Raw genomic sequence first — 16,440 nt, forward strand, 5'->3', positions numbered from 1 at the left:
TGAAGAAAATCTTCTTTTCTATTATGTGAAACTTCTGCTGAAGAAAATCTTCTTTTCTATTATGTGAAACTTCTCTGGGGTTTTCATTTCTGTTGATGGTCTTCTCCTTCTTTTCTAACTGTGTGTGCTGCTGCAAACTTTTGACTGAAATCACCTTTGAGAAGCTGTTTACTTGTCTTAAAAGTTGCATGTATTCTCATGTTATAAAAAGCATATATAATCTGCATCCTATCTCTTAATTGTGATCCATTTATGCATTCTTGAACAGTAACCAGTTGTTTACCTTTCAAAAGCACTGGTACAATTTGACTGAAATCACCTTTGAGAAGGTATCAAAGGACTTTTGACATGCCATCTTACATATCGCAAGCTAATTCGTGTTTTTTTCCTCAAATTCACGTAATGAGTAGAACTCTTCCCAATTACACTTTCTTTAGACATGTGTCACGGGTCGGGAGATGTGATTGACCCGTGCGGCAACTGGGGCTTCCTTTATATCGCCGGAGCGCCCGAGCTAAGCCTTTTGTCTATATTTCTCAAGTTTTAGAGAGAGAGGCTCTAGAGGAATGCTTTCTAATATTGATTTGTGGATGATCAAATGACTTGGAGGATGCATCTTTATATAGGAGAGGCCATCTAATTACAACCATAGATCTCTATCTAATCTAATGGCTGAGATCTCATCTACCATCTCCCCAACTACCGACATTCAGTAGGAACTTTCTAGAAAGAGGGGACAATTACCGACTTGCCCGCCCTCGGGAATATTCTGGAAACTAGTAGAAAATCCTAGGCAAACTCTAGGGATCCAAAACACAGCAAATCTTGAGGCATCTTTCGACCATCTGCATCACTGGTCGGGGCACGAAAACCTCGGCCCGTGTCACATGAACAACAGGCTAGACTTGCACTATGTATCTCCACAGCAATTTTTTGGTTGGAAAATTATTTATGGAAAAATTTGCAAGTTGCTGTGGATATTCTTCTGAAAGAAACACTTCTGTGGAAGCTTTAGATGCTTAAATCGGATTTGGCATATACAAATTCACAAATTCATGCTGTCAAGACACAGACTCCTACTTCTGACAAGGTCCTTATTTTATCCATTCTGTTAGATCTCATACAATTAGATGCTGGGAGACTGGAGTTTATGATGGTTATGTAGATTTTGGCAGGGAGATATCCCCAGCCAGTCTTATTGCTATTTCACACATCTCCTAAATAGCAAACATTATACTGACACATCGATACATTATAGCAAAGGCAAATGAGGATCACCTTGTTATCCTTCTGTTGACTGTCATTGAATTTCTTTCGAACTACTAAGTTACTAATATGTTGAATGTTTTATTAAAGCAAACTAAATGGATTCTCTTACATGTTTGTGACACCAACAAAAATTTCTAGCACGTATGTATAATCAAGTTAATCAAGTAAGATCTGCATCTTCCTATGAGCAGCTTAAATATATTTGTATTGAAGGGGGATGTACTAGGGCTAAAAATACCAAAAAGAAGTGGGTAATTAGAGTTTCTAAAGTATATGGACGAGCCCATCCACATGTCAATAACATAACTCATTTTCTTGAGTTCAGCTACAGATAGTAAAAACAGGTGATGCAGTGCAACTACTAGCACAGTGGATATTTTCCCAGTATCTTTGGCAGAGTCGAAGGCTACAACCTCGTTTGGAAGAACTTCGGTGAGTTTTTCTTCAACTAAAGGTTAAATTATTGTCTTAATTCAAGTGCATAGAGTCATTTCTATATGACACTGGCTAGTGGCAGCGCCATTGATACAGAGGATTTGTCACTATTCAGTAGAAAGGTCATTGTAATCCTTCATTTTCTTTGCCTGAACCAACTTGATATTGTGAGCAGCATGATGGTCACATCTCCTTTCTTTTTTTTCCCTTGGTGTTGGGTGATCTATCTGCTTATGAGGTTCTTGGTCTCTGTTAAACTTCTTCAGCCTTCCCTTTTGTCCCCTTTCTTCAACCTTTATTTCTAAAGACAGACAAACCTCTTGTTGTGATCATCATGTATTTCTGTGAGGCAAATGTAGGCTAACTTTTATTGGGGTTTGTAATTTTAGTGGGAAGGATCAGCTATTGTCAAGACAAGCTGAAGGTTCTAGACTAGACGATACACTGCAGAGAAGTGATCTGTGGAAGTTTGATGACTCTGGTCATTTCCTTTTCTTGGTAGGTTTCTCTCTTTCCAGGAGCTAGAATTACGCATAAACTACTATCTCATATGTGTCTGCCAGTTCAATAGAACGAAGAAGAAAAATCACCCTAGGAAAGAACCGAACAAGTTTTAGTGTCGCCACAGTCCTTTCTAGCTTGGTTTGCCATGTTAAGTGAAAATGTCAAGAATAAGAACAATTTAGAAACCTGCTGCTAGTCTTGAGTGCTCTTCTTCATAGGGGAAGTTCAGAAGTCAGACGAATTCAAGTATTGTGTTCCACCTTGGTGAAATTTTGCAGAGCCATTAATATTAGAATTACTCCTTTGATTGATATTTTGGATAGGTATTCAGCAGCCCAAATCTGTTAATAGGAACTTCATTCTGCTCTTTGAGGATCACAGTTTATTATATATACCTGAGATATTCAAAATGGTTTGGAGATATTATTTGTTGCTGATCATTAGACAGTGCTTTCTTTTCAAATAATAACCTTGGCTATCAACTCTAATACATGAGTAAATGATCCACCGCAACTGCATTCTACTCTAATTGTAATCGATTTTTTTTTGTTGGATGAATGATGTCACTGCAGAATCATACTCGGGAGGTTGTATACCCTACTAACCTATGCGCATCAGAAATATGATGTATTTTATCAATATGTTGGTTATCACATGTTGTGGGGCTTGAAGTGGTCATTATCATAATCTGATTCCTCAACCAAATGAGTATACTTTTACGAGGATAGCATATCCAATGCTCTCTGAGGAAAATTAGAAGAGGACAAGTGCTTGAGCAGGGGTTTTATGACACTGCCTGGATGATGGGTGCAGTATCTATTTCACGGATCAATTTGTTCAGGCTTCTTTCGTTGTCCCATGTCTTTCTCTATTTAGGAGGTATGCGTGAAACGCCTCATCGTATGGGACTAGTGCTAGAACTTCAATGTACTGCCATTGTTAGAGATTTTAGAATTGACGAAATGTCCTGAAATTAGATCAAATGAAGCGATCCTTCTATTAAATGATAATCATGCACTGCTGATAGTTTTTTTATTGTTTTTAATCACCCCTTGCTCCAACTGCACCTCAGGTGTAATCCATGGGTACATTACCATATCTCACCATCTAGAAAATTCATGTTTGCGGCGCACTTAATAGTCATATTATCTTGCTCTAGCAAAGATAAAATCTGCCCTCATATTAAAACTTGAAGTAATGTCATATGTAATTGCTAGAGTGAAGAATACAAGCAATTTGGCAAGAGCAGTCTTGAGTTTATCAGGATGGCAATTAGATTTGGAGCCAAAATAGTGCCTTTTGATACCTTTGGAGAATACGACTTTGACGTAGTGCGCTTAAGCTCTTGTGGAGCTTCGTGCTCCCATCATTGCACATTAGAGACGTATGAAATTGTTGACAGAATGTCTTGGGTTTTCTTTTAATGCTCATGTGTTTTGCTAGCCGGGTTTGTCTTTTGACTCGAAAATTAAGCAGACAGATACAATGCTTTTAATAGGATGGCGTTAATAGAATAATGCTTTCATGTGATTCTAAAAGTAAAAATTGGATCTTGACCCGTTAGTTGCATGAGGGCAGTCGTATGACTTTTTCTAATTCCATTGAACATCGACATTTGTTCATAAATCCAACTATGACAACTTCATCTGCACATGATTTGATCGCGTAACATCTTGCAGATCTTCCTCGGTCAATGTCCACATGGTTGTTTAATCTGAATTTAGCATGCGTGTCTTTTTTTATTATGATGATTAAATGAAGGTCCCTTATTTCAGGTTCCAATTTCAACAAATGACGGAGGATTTGGCAAGCATAATCCAATTAATTTTTCTTTCCAATTTATCAACGGCCCCTATTTGCCTGGTCTAAGTCTATTTGTGATGAACAAATATCTTTTGCATTACTTTGATAGGACTAACGCAACTAGAGAATAGACAATAAATATGTGCACCTTCCTTGGATTCGGCTAAGAATTCTTGGGCGGTTCTGTTATTGTTTCAGAAAACCAATACAAACTGCAAGTATGTCAATCCCCATAGGCATTAAATATTGATTCTTGGAATCGGCTTTCGCACATCAAGCTATCATCTCCAAAGAATATGCATGCATGAATGGAGATGAAGCCATCCTTGAATCCATCCATGCACTCATCCATCCTGTCACTGCTTCAATTTTCATTGCATAACTTTAGTTCTTATGCTCGATAACTATGTCTTCCTTTTCTTTTCTTTTTTCTGCTGGAAAAGTCTCATACCGTAGCTAGTAGTGTCGACGTTGATCATGAAGCCTCACTCTTCTCTTTCGATCTTATAGTGCTTTAGGCAGGCACCATTGTCTCTTGACAGCGGTTTTTCAATCAACTTCAATGGTGGTTTATTTATAAATTACATATTCATGCGTTACTACACTCCTGAAGGCGAGGAACTGAGGGAGCGGGAAATTCCCGTGAATTACATCTAAAAGTCAAGTCGGAGGTATAGAGTGCATAGCATACCTGAGAGAGAAATGAGAGAGTGATCCTTACAGAAGCATCTTTCCCTATTGCTATATCGAGCCACACATGGTTCCAGTGCTCTCTCGTTTCTCTCTTAGGTATGCCACGCATCTCTCTACCTCCGACTTGACTTTTAGACGTAATTCACGGGAATTTTCCCAGTCCCTCACTTCCTGCTTCCTTCCTTCAAGAGTGTAGTAACGCACGAATATGTAATTTACAAATAAACTGTTATCGAAGTTGAATAAAAACAGGTATCAAGAGACGATGGTGCCCAAAGCGCTCGATTGGAAGTAAAAGAGTGCAGCTGCATGATCAACGCTACACTACTAGCCAAGATACGAGGCTTTTCCAGCAGAAAAATAAAAGAAATGAGGGATCGATTTTACTTGTGTCAAAGGAGTCCAAATACAAGGTGCATATATCGTGGATCCCCGATTTCAAGATATATAAGTCTCGTACGCTAAAGCTTCTTGCCATAAAGAAGTGCTTACACGCATTTGTGTTTGTTGTGTACCAATGCATATCTCTCTATAGTACAGCACGTGAAGAATAAACGCTCTATTAATTTCATTGAAGCCCGGTGCAGCCGTGCGCGAGACTCACATGGAGGCACGTGGAATGACACGATCGTTTCAGTCACAGATCCACGGTCCACCTAACAAGGACATAAGCATTCGACCGTTCAATCATATTCAACCATTTTCCGCGGCCTATGCAGGAAGGAGCCATTTCATGGTCGGTTTAGGTATCTTCGGAAATCAAGGATCTATCCGTCGAAATTGATTTCTCAAATTTTTAAGACCTCAAACCTGCCATATATACTTTATTCAGGTTTCGGTTTGGAGCACTGAAATTTTAGCATCTAATTATGCTTATTGTCCAAATGCATCAATCGTCTCTAAATTATACTTTCGTGCTGGGCTTACTTCATAGTTATAAAAGCTCGGAAAGTAAGCAATGCCTACTCTTCCTCGATAATCCCATATTCCAGTTTGGAGCGGTGAAATTTTCAGCATAAAAATCTGCTTGTTGTTGAAATATATCAATCGTCCACTATACTATACTTTCGAGCACTTTGGTATTGAACGCCCGCCTAAACTTAATAAGGAGACGAAAGAGGTGGTAAAACGATAGCAGTGTTTGGCAACATAGTGTAGCTAGCTTGTTCACAAATGTACTACCTCAATTCACTTCCGGCTAGATTGGTTATCGGGTCGCACAGTTTGAAACGCCTTATGTGAGTTATGCAGTGCCCGCATTGAATTATGTTGGATTAAAGCTTATGTTCATTTAGAACAACACACGTATTTTTTAGCAGCCACGTCTTTTGACAAGTTGCAAATCCAACCTCTACTACCTTTGTTGGAGTTGATCTCGTAACAGTTGCAGCTAAGCTATCCTTTCATCCTGAGTTTTCATGGCAGGTTTGCTTTGCTCCTTGTTATTTGTACTATGCTACACTTTTTTTGCCATTTAAAGAAAAAATTGTTTCAGGTTTCTTTTCTCATTTCTCCATAGTATACCAGGCTACTGACTTGCGGACGTTGACCATATAGGAATCCACAGTTGAGGTCTCTGAGAAAAATCTTACTGAAGAAACTTTTGAGACGTGTCACCTCCTTAAGCCAAGAAGCAAAGGCACAAAATTTGATGCATAGCTGCATTTACATCATCATGTTCCATATTGCGACTCCTTGTTAATCTTAAGATGAGCACCCTATTAATTGTTTATTAGATGATGGTTGCCCATTTTTTAAATCAGTTGCTTAAAATAATGGGAAAATTTTGATATTATACTTGAAATTAACATCTCTTTTTGCTTAGGCTATCGCCCATGAGAGAATTCTATCAACTCTTTAACTCATCCCAAAAAGAATTTCATGTGAAGTTTTCTCTGGGTAATATATAAAAGTAGGTTAAATTGGTGGGTCGGGATTTTCTTAGATTGGGTTAAGTAATAATGTGTTTTGCTAATACGGATTGGGTTGAGTATGGGTAATTAAATGTACACCATATGAAAATTGATCAAAACGGATTAAATCGATCGATGTGGGTCGGACCCACCCATTTGACGGCCATACTCGAGGCTTAGAAATTTATCAACGGCTATTGATTTGGGAAATATAAACCCATTAATTGGATAGTGAATGTGTTTATTGTTATGTTTCGGTATCTTTAACTTCTTAACCTAATGAACGAAAATCTAACTATAAACAGGATTTCCAATTTTCGATTCATCAATTTTCACTCGCCCCCCGTTCCCAAACCTAGACACCCCCTTGCCAACTTCGGGACTATTATTTGATTAAAAAAAAAAACAACTTCGGGTCTATGACAAAAAACAAAAACGAGAGAGAGAAAAAAAGGAAAAAAGAAAAAGAAACTTCAGGACACTTCAGGACAACGGGAAATAACTACTCCACCAGCTGTATCTGTCCACGTGGCGCGACACCACTGGCCCTCATCTGTCCGCGGTCGTACAGAGTGCCCTCCAAGCAGCTCTCGCCAGCTATAAATTGGCCGCAGCAGCTTCAGAGCTTGTGAAAGAAGCTTCTCTCTTGCCCTTCAATGGCTGTCCTGGTTTGGCCGTGTTGTTTGCGTTGGTGGGTCTGGTCGTGTGAGTGCGAGCTTTACCAGCCAAGCTGGGTTAATGGATCGTTTTGGCTTATGAAGGAGAGGTTCTTAGCTCAAGCTTGATAATTTTTTTTCTTAGTATCATATATATTCGGCTGCGGCCATACTATAATTTACTCCACTTATTCCAGCTCATTTCTGGCAAATATAAGGTGATACTTCCAGGATATTCAAGGCTAGCACAGAAAAAGGGCTTCCTCCACAGCAAACAATTCCAGTTGGAGAGCAATCAAAAGACTTATTGAGCATGCCATCTTACTTACCGGTAAGCTAAACTGTGGCCATCATCTTCGTGAGACAACCAATATTTTTTGCAATTTATTTTTCTCAAATTCACATAATGAGTAGAACTCTTCTTAGTTACATTTTTCTGTAGAGATGAGCAACAAGCTAGACTTGCGCTATGTATCTCCACTGTAATTTTTTGCTTAGAAAAATATTTATGGAAAAATTTGCAGGTTCTTTCTGATATTTTTCCGAAGAAACACTCCTGTGGGAGCTTCTGACACTTAAATCGGCTTTGGCATATACAAATTCACGCATTCATGCTGTCAAGGCACAGACTCTACTTCTTACAAGGTCCTTATGTTATCTGACAGAAATGTATTATTCATGACTAATATGATAAAAATAAAAATAACAAAGAAAATGTTCAATTTAGCGACGAATCACTATTTTCGTCGCTAATTTAGCGATGAAATATATTATTCGTCGCTAATACGATTTAAATAAAAAAAAATTAGCGATGAACAATGTTTTTCATCTCTAACCTCCTATTGAGCATTTAGCGATGAAAACCAAATTTCGTTGCAAATTTGTTGCTAAACATTTAGCGACGAAAAACGTGGTTCGTCGCTAATTATGCAAAGCAAATCGTTTTCGAATATATCCTTACTCTACTCTATTTAGTATCTCATCAAAGTTGAATATTTTTCTAAGCTATATTTTATCAAAAAAATTGACCTCTATTTTTTGTTTCTTCACTACTTTATCTATATAATAAATATAAAAAAAAAAATTGATCATTGACGACATGGAAAAATCATTTAACTATTGAGATGGCCAAGTAATGCTATTTTCAAGTGGCAGTGTTCGGACAGGGATGCGGGTTGGGCGAAAACAAGGAGGAATGTCGCCGAGAAAAAGCAGAGAAAATTGGAGAAGCTGCTGCTTCGTCCCTCTTCACTTGTCATTTCCCAAAACCCAAGTGAGAGAGAGGAGTGAAGCGCCACCAATGGGGCTCTCGAAGGCGACGGTGGAGGCACCAGCAAAGGCCGAGGCGGAGGCAGAGGCGTGGAAAGTAACGGAGAGAGAGGGAGTTTCGAAATTTTTGCAAGGTGGGATCGGCAGAGTACACGTGGCGAGATTTGAGTGGACTAGTTGCTTGCTGACTTGCCAAGATTGGTGCACCTGATATTTTCCCCTACGCTACTCATAACGCGGACCTAGGATGAATTTTTGCCAAACAAACCAGACACATAAGTAAACAGGAACATCTAAATGGTCACCTTAAATGTTAATTAAGCAAGCCATAGTTGATTGCAGAAGTTTCTCCCGGGAGGCGAAACAGATACCGAACATCCAAACTCAAAGCTGCGCTTGATCATATGAATTTCTAATCAGTTAAGCACTAACTTATCCCAAGAAGCATTAGGCTATGAGAGTTGAAGTGATATTTCTTGAAATTGCGGATCTACCTTATGCACTTTGTATTTGAACTTACTTTTTTCTTTTGGTCGAATATTTGAACTTACTTGCACGAGTAGAATGGATATTATTGACTTATAGGGATGCGAATTATTAAGGTTATTCTTTGCACAAGATCACGTTACATCTTCACACAAGCTAAAATGTTCCGATTTTGATAGGATTTTTCCAAGTGACTTGGTACATTCATCTCTCCAATATTTTTCATGAACTAAACGGACCGAGCCATTTCACACCTCGAGGGGGTGATTGGAGTATTAGCATTGTTAAACAACCCGTTTATTTTTAAAGTTTGAATCACACGAAAGAAAAGCAAGTAGAACACTGATAATAGTAAGAGAGAAACGAGAGACTGTTAGGATTTGAAATTTTAAACCTTGCTCTGACACTATGTAAGACAAATGGCTTTTCCCTCGTGTTTCATCGAAATTGTTTCCTCAATAAAATATCTTTCACCGAAAATAGTTTTTCGGCTTTTAAATATATTAGAGGATTCTATGTCAATTCTGGACAGGGATAATTCAGATGAATATGGAAATCGACAATTAGATTCCAAGTGACTATACGAACGTAAACTAAACCGGAGTTCAACTTGACGGAAATGTTCAGAAAGTACGGCTATCACAAATGAGTCAATCGTAAATAAACTTGGACGAAGTTTGACTCAAGGCCCGAGAATGGAGTAGTATTATGTTGGAGTTCAACTCGATGATGAGAATCTGAAATCTACAACTAAGGAAATCTAATCGTCACGTGTTCTGATTTTGCCTTTTCTCAATCTGGTTTTATAGGTTCTATGAAATCTAGCCTTCCGCGAAGGATTTGCTGGACCATGTGGCATTAATTGAAGAGGCTATAGCGAGGGATGATGCATTGGTGAAATCCGAGGTTTTTCTTGTTCCTTTCATTTCTTTTAGATTCATGACCCTATTCTTGTGATGATATATCTGGCCATTGACAATGTAGTCGCTATAGACAAGTTTTAGATTGTTTCTCTATTTCAAATTGTCGTGACAAAAAGTTTAATTGAGACCAGAATTCTGGAGCAACATTTTTTTTCTAATGACTTTTGTGCGTGCTTGGTGTGGTAAATGAGCTTGGGTCAAGAATGAGAAATGTTTTGAGTTGTTGCTTACACATTTACTCTATTACGGAGCAATCATCAATGCACGGACTCGTGTTGAATTGCTTGTGATATTTTCATTAGGTTATACGTTCATTCCAACTAAAGTTGTTTAGCTGGACCGCTATGCCTTTATTCATGGCCCTACGATTCCTTCTTGTGAAGAGCATCTCCATCTCTTATAAGGACTTCCTTTTTATCTTAGGCAATAAGAAATAGAACAATCCAAAAGCCAATAAGGATATACAAAAAAAATGAAGAAGCTCTTGCTGATGATTGTAGCTTCGATATCGAGAGGAAGCTCATCGACTTGACCACATTCATAAGTCGGTTCACTGTGATGCCGATGCTTGCCCTCCGAGCCTTTAGCTTTAATAGAAATATCTCTAAGCTATAGACCCACGTGACCGAGACAATCCCGATCAAGAAGAATGCTGGGTATTTGTACGTGGCCATGGTGCTTAGAGGAGAGCCCACAAGAATTGCCATTGCATTCTCCATCATTATCAAGCAAAATCCTAATTCAGTTAGGGCCATGATGATCCCTCCCGAGCTCACTAGGATCAATCTCCTCCTACCAACTTTGTCGAGGGAAATTGTGGTTATTATTATGAATGTGGTATTTGTCGGTCCAACCCAACCGTGGCAAGCAAGAGCCTTTTCTTGCTAGTCCCTCCGACTTTCTTGAAAATTTGTGGATTGTAGAGGATGACCGCTTTCATCCCTGTTGCGTGCTCGAAAATTGAATCTCGATCGCGGCCAACAAGATCCACCGCACCAAGGGTGAGGGGCTTAGCAAGAGCACTTTCCACACACCTTTGCCGCGGGTCTTCCTCGAAAACTCGACAATATCCTTCTTGCAATTCTCGCCGATCCCAATTGCCATTATTATGTATTGAAATCGGGTTTCCACTTCTCGCTCCGAATAACGAATTAGGAGCAAGACCTTTTTCGCCTCAGGCAACCAGCCTTGCATTACCAACTACCTTGGCGATTCAGGTATCTTAAGTATCCCAAATGCCGGAGCGAGGGACGGAATCACCGCAACACCTAGCATCATCCTCTACCCTAGCTTTAGGGTCAATTTCACAAAGAAGTAATTCGATATAGAGCCGAGCAAGATCCCCAGGCTTATGCATAACCCCGACAAAGAGGCTAAGAATTCTCAATTTGTGGCAGAGGAGATTTCTGCAGAGTACACGGGTGTGATCATTAGGGCGAACCCAACCTTGATGTGAGTGATTCACCGCCCCCATCATCAAAATCGCGTAGGAAGGTCCATAGCCTGGTCAATAGGACCGAATCGAGTAGGAAGATGGTGAAGGTGAGAATGATTGTGTAACTACTGCCAATGTAGTCTAACATTCATGCGGTGATGAGAGAGCTCATGAGGGCAAAAATGTTGAGGATTTCAGCGAGGATTTCGACCTGGTGTTTTGAGCAAGGCCATGATCTTCATAAAAGAGAACCTCAAAATAAAAGAGAACATCGAAATCCACGCTGGAATCCTCAACGGTTATGCCCTCGTGGGCTCCCTCATTGCCGGAAGAATGTCAAACCACATTGGCCGTAGTTACATCATCGTTCTTGCCTCCGCCATCTATCTTCTTACTTGGTTCGGTCCTAATGGGCTATGGGTTGTCCTATGTGATTTTTAAGCCTAAGGATCTTGCTCGTCTATGTATCGAATTACTTCTTCAAAAAATTGACCATAAAGCTAAGGTGGAGAATGATGCTAGGTGCCACAACGATCTCTTCCCATGGTTTGGCATTCGGGGTCCTTAAGATGCCCGAATCACCGAGATGGTTGGTATTGCAAGGCCGGCTTGCTGAGGCAACAAAGATCTTGCTCCTAATTTGTAATTCAAAGCATGACGTGGAAACCCGATTCCAAGACAAACAGATAACAGGTGGGATTAACAAGAATGGCAAGGAGGATATTGTCAAGCTTCCATGGAAGACTCGTGGAGGAGGTGTGTGGAAAGAGCTCTTGCTGAGGCCCTCGCCCTTAGTGCGGTGGATCTTGTTGGCTACGATCGAGATTCAATTCATCAAGCACGCGATGGGGGACCAAAGTGGCCATCTTTTATAGTCCACGGATTTCCAAGAAAATCGAAATGACTAGCAAAAGAATGCTCTTGCTTGCCACAGTGGGGATTGGCCTCACAAAGATCACATTGATAATAATAGCCACAACTTTGGTGACCAAAGTTGACAGGAGGAGATTGCTGCTAGTGAGCTTAGGACAGATCATCATTACCTTAACCTGATTAGGGTTTTGGTTGAATGTCCTGGGTGGTTAAGAGTGCGCATGTCAACACTTTTGGAGCAGAAATCTGTTTAGTTACGCAATTTTTCTATTTCTTGAGATTTTTCTTTTGCTTCAGAAGTAATTTTGAAGTCACTTGAAGAAGTAAAAAAAGAAATTACTTTCTCCAGAAGTAGAAGTAGAAAAATCAACTTTTAGCTAGAAGTTGATTTCTTGAACATAAGTATTGCCATGAGCGCCCTAAGCTTTCACATAGCAATAAGAAAAATTCTGCTTTCCCGTCAAAATTCAAAACAGTAACAATACTAAAAAATTACTAAATAATCATGTATAATACTACGTGTCAATACTAGTATATTGCGAAGTTTGCATTGTTTTGGGACAAGATAAAGTCAAAATTCGTCCATCGCATAATTTAAATTAAATAAAAAGTAAAAAGTAAAAATCTAGGCAAACACGACCTTAAACATCGAAGTTTACAGCGGGCTCATAAAATAGCAAATTCTAGCAAGTTTCATAAATGTAAATTTCCTAACTTTAGCAAAAGTCCACTTAGTTTTATGAACTTTAAGTGCATTCCCTTTAGGTTAAACATTGGCGAATTTCAACATCTATTTACTTCTTTGCCGCGGTAGCCACGTCGACAAATAATTAGCAACACGTATATATGGGGTAGCTACACTATCAAGACCGAGCTATATGAGGCAGATCCCACCCTTGTTTTTTGTCCCAGCAACCTTTTTGTTAGAAAAAAAAAATAGAGATAATAAATTTGAGAATTTGGTTAACTGTAGGATGGATATTTCACGACGTTCTTTCAGTATTGAAGCTCTATTTTTTGTGAAGCACTAAATTTATTCATGATCTAATTTCCCATGCGGGCATCATTTTTGTTCCAAATTTTTAGACGTTGCCAAAAAATTTATTTAACATTGTTATTGATTACAAGGCCATTTTCTCGTTTGTGGTGTTGGATATGTGTGTGAGAGACTATGAATGCAAATAAAATGTCAACTCCGAATGCAACATAGAAATTCAATCTGAATATGTCCAAATGTGGCAACGACATAGCAAATTCAGATTCAATATGACAAGAAAAAAACATGACACTAAAATGGCAGGGCAAGAATACACACATAATGGGAGAATGACACCGACAAATTCGAAATTCAATGAGAAGATAACAGACACGGCAAATACCAAATTCAAATATAATAGGTATGGCAATGAAATAACAAGTTTCGAATTTAGGCGTAGCGAGTAAATGGCGTGCAGAATCAGAATTCAAAACATGAGAAAATGACATCACATGCCAACATCAGAATTCACCTGAATGGGTCCCATCACATCCGTCATCGGAGTTGTAAGTATCCGAGCTTCCACAAGTTCATGGCGATTATGTGCTCATAGTTCTACATCACATAACAGGAAAAGAGACGAAAAACCCTATATTGGCCCCAATTGTTAGACAAAGTAAACACGACAAGGATTGGCACCAACACAAGCAGAAAGGTGTTCCAGGACATGACACCCTATCTTCCAAGCTAAAAAATTTCTCTGAAAATGCTTCTGTCTTCCGTATGATGTTGTACTAATATCAAATCATACATAAAAAGCAGTGAATTATCTACTAGCATTGCATAACTATAGGAACATCATGTGTGCTTTCGGAACTCACCAATGATCCTTTCCAGATAGAGCGAAAATATTTACCGGCAAAGCAGTGGATTATCTTCTGGAACTGAACGTTCACCGAATGAGGTTGCGTGCCATCGGATCTAAGTCCCCTTAAGAAAACCACCATTAAAACAAACCTAACGATCAATTCTGGAAATTCTTCCTGAAACAGAGAACTTAGAGAGAGAGAGAGAGAGAGAGAGTACTGCCAGTTAGTGTCCAGGTTGTCGCCATGACGCAAAGGGAGGGGAGCGAGGCATCGGCGGTCGGAGGGAGCACGCAAGAGAGAAGAGCTAAAATTGTTCTCAAACGCACAAGTGAAGGAATTGGCTCTGGCATGGTATTTTTAGATCAGAATGTAAGCTCTCAACATCACTGACTCTACTATGATTTGATGTCAAGCGAGCAGTAAGGAGCACACGGTCGTAGAGAGAGAGAACCTCTGGACTTACTCAGCTTGATTTTTGCTGATTGAACAGAGTCGGTTAAGGTAAGATAAGCTTTGATTTGAATGAGTAAGGACTGTTGGAGGAGCCTCGCAAAACGCCATTTTTTGCGGAACTGAATCCGACTTATTTGCATGAGTCTGGCTGAAGTTGAGGAGGGGCTGTTGACTTGTTCATCATATATTCCTCTTTTGATTTATCTACTTTCTCTTTATTTGTCGCTTTTTCGTTTCATGGCCATGTCTCCATCACAAAACAGATGAACAGATCACAATAAAATTCAAGTGACTACAACCGATGATCACAACATGCTCATATCTCACATACATGTATTTCCTGGCCAGTATCAACTACAATGCTTCACTGATCTGCATCCAACCTATTCATCATAGTCATTCCTTTCCTGGGGACGCCGCTTATCGTGTGACAAAAGTTTGTATACATGCCAGTCCTTGCTTCAAATTGTAGTCCTGAAAAAGGAGTTTTATAGATGAACCCATAAAACATAGTAAAAAATAAAAGATCGAGTTATCCTTTACATAGATTAAACAGCTGCTAGAGATACGATTGATAGAGACAACCAATGGAAAACGGAACAAAAATATACATACAATCACTTAAGTGCCATAACTTGGAAGAACATACATGATATCATCCTAGTCGAAAAATGTACGTGCCGCACCGTTTGCCGGAACCGGCGGCGTTCGATCTCCATTCCTGACAGGGAGTCTAACTCGCCAGAGGCTGGCGGTTCGTGGGTGGCTCTTTGCTTTTCAAAATATGTGTAGGTAGGCATCCAAATGATGGCGGCAGGCTCCCTGGGTCGGAGATGCGACGGGGAGTGTGGCTGCGTCTGGCATCTATTGGCGACAACATTTCAGGGTTTCGCTCGTTTGAGGGAGACTAGTCCGATGGTTGTGTCATTTTTCTGAAATGAGCACCGGCAGTATGCTGAACAACAACTAAAGACTTCGGTCTTGGTGGAGAACCAGGAACGACATGGCCAACACCGCTGGCATCGTGGCAACCATCGCATAGAAGACTCGATGGGCATTCTTGAAGCGACAATGGCTCTGACACCAAGTTGAACATTGTGATGACAGAAAAATGTTATATTCTGCACATATCAGGCAAAGAGTGCACAAGTCTATTTATTCAAGGTCTTGGGTGTGGCTAGCCAACAGGGCTTTGTTTAATGACGTTGAACTGGAAGTCTTAACAAATCTTTACGTTGTTCTTGCATTAGTCAATCGAGTATTGCATGCGAAATGACGCCTGACGTGACTTTCATTAAATAGTCATGCATGGCCCAAAGTTGTCACAAAAGTGTATGGCTAAGGCTAACCAAAACCAAACGATAGACGTATGCACCTTATTCTAAATTTTTCATTGTTAAATTTTGCATAAACAAAATGATGTTAATGATTAGCAGTGTTCTAATTGGCCTCATTCAAGCCGTTGGGAAATGAGAACGACTTCTTGTCATTCTCTTCTATTTTTGGGAAATCAAACGACGTGTTGCCTCATTCGAGCCGTTAGGCCTCATTCTAGTATGCAATTTTATGTCACGTTATTCTAAGGTTTGTTTTATATAAGATGGTAGCTGCCATAGTCTATATAATGATATGAGTGCCCGATGAAATTGTCAAGGTTGGATATATTGTATTCGGCCAAGCAAAATGTTGCGCAATTTCGGGATTGACTCAGCAAAAGAAGCATGAAAAATTGCAAGACAAGTGGCAATACAAGAGGCCAAATGGTCAAGAAATTACAAGGAGTTAGCAAGAATTAATGAAAAGTTGTGAGTACTTGGCCCGAGGTTTTTATGGTTGTCGTAATGAACCTCGAGAACAGACATGGAGTGCTTTAGGTTTATTAC

General features: G+C 39.6%; 2 pseudogenes; one reads left to right on the plus strand and one right to left on the minus strand.

Moving 5' to 3' along the window:
• Positions 1 to 10,249: 10,249 nt before the first annotated feature.
• On the minus strand, positions 10,250 to 11,591 carry LOC125315281 (annotated as a pseudogene).
• Positions 11,592 to 11,593: 2 nt separating this feature from the next.
• On the plus strand, positions 11,594 to 12,472 carry LOC125315282 (annotated as a pseudogene).
• The last annotated feature ends 3,968 nt before the right edge of the window (positions 12,473 to 16,440 follow it).

This window comes from Rhodamnia argentea, chromosome 5 (assembly GCF_020921035.1).
Source record: "Rhodamnia argentea isolate NSW1041297 chromosome 5, ASM2092103v1, whole genome shotgun sequence".
Taxonomy (NCBI): Eukaryota; Viridiplantae; Streptophyta; class Magnoliopsida; order Myrtales; family Myrtaceae; genus Rhodamnia; species Rhodamnia argentea.